We start from the raw sequence: 986 nt of genomic DNA, 5'->3' as shown, positions 1-986 counted from the left end.
AACCTCCGCACCCTCCGCACCCTGCAGCAAATATAGGCATGTTACTGTTTACACATATATATGTATGGATTCATTTCTCTATTGGATAGTATTTGACTGTACAAAATAAAGACCAGGTCAAAAATTAAGCAAGATGGCTTCATCATAACTTTAACACACGAGGGAGGACAATTCAACAAGTACGTTAAAAGTACGTGCGCTGGGACACTGTGGATTTTGACAAGGTGAAGATACTGAATTCCGAACAGGATTACTTTCTCAGGGGAGAGAAAGTGGCCATTTACATCAGAGCCCACCAACTTTTCCTCAATCGAGACGGGGGCCGATACCGACATCCAAGCACCTTTGACCTTTTACTGACGTCACACTTCCGGTTTGGATGTGTGACAGGCTTGGGTCATTTCAACTTGATAAGGATCAGAGGACTGATCAAAAGCTTGTTGGTAAGCGCTTTATTTTGTGTACGAATGTAAAGTTTAAGATTGCAACATTAGACACGTTGGAATGTTTGAAAATTACCCAAGTATTTTTGTTAAGTTATTTCCACAGAAGAACACGATGTACCTTCATTTGAGAGTTCAAAGCCAAGATTCCCTTCCAGATGGTGTCCGTGTCACGTGGGTCGTTCGTTTTCCGGATATTCCCCGTCTGTCTTGTCCCACCGATAACTACGTCGTGTAAACTGCAGAAGAAATATTGTTACAATCATTTACACAATTCAACACAAGAGGTAGAAAATACGAACAGATTTCTTTGGTGCCCAAATCTGGTTGTTTTAATCATAGATGTGTTCTGCTCAATGACAAATTGGTTTAGTGAAAAGAGAGGAAGAATTTCTGATGAAGTACATTGAGCTAAAAAAAAAGCTTTTAGAAAACATTTTCTCACTTCGGGACCATATATGTAAAACCGTTGATGACTGGGTGCTTTCCGTCCGTCTCTACAAAATACCCGCAGCAGGTCGCCTTTACCTAGGACAGTATTTG

The 986-nt window shown here is 40.8% G+C and overlaps 1 protein-coding gene and 1 long non-coding RNA gene across 2 annotated transcripts in view; both read right to left on the bottom strand.

The window, feature by feature from the left end:
• On the bottom strand, window positions 1-958 carry LOC118422914. Its single transcript, XR_004831980.1, has 3 exons — window positions 889-958; window positions 565-682; window positions 1-12 (listed from the first exon to the last, which is right to left on the bottom strand). It is a non-coding gene; the product is annotated as an uncharacterized LOC118422914 (long non-coding RNA).
• Window positions 1-986, bottom strand: part of LOC118422912 (D-amino-acid oxidase-like) — a 15,185-nt gene that overhangs the window by 1,711 nt on the left and 12,488 nt on the right. The window lies entirely within an intron of this gene.

This window comes from Branchiostoma floridae, chromosome 9 (assembly GCF_000003815.2).
Source record: "Branchiostoma floridae strain S238N-H82 chromosome 9, Bfl_VNyyK, whole genome shotgun sequence".
Classification (NCBI taxonomy): domain Eukaryota; kingdom Metazoa; phylum Chordata; class Leptocardii; order Amphioxiformes; family Branchiostomatidae; genus Branchiostoma; species Branchiostoma floridae.
Note: the sequence above shows the minus strand (reverse complement) of the source record. Positions and strands in the feature narration are given on the sequence as shown.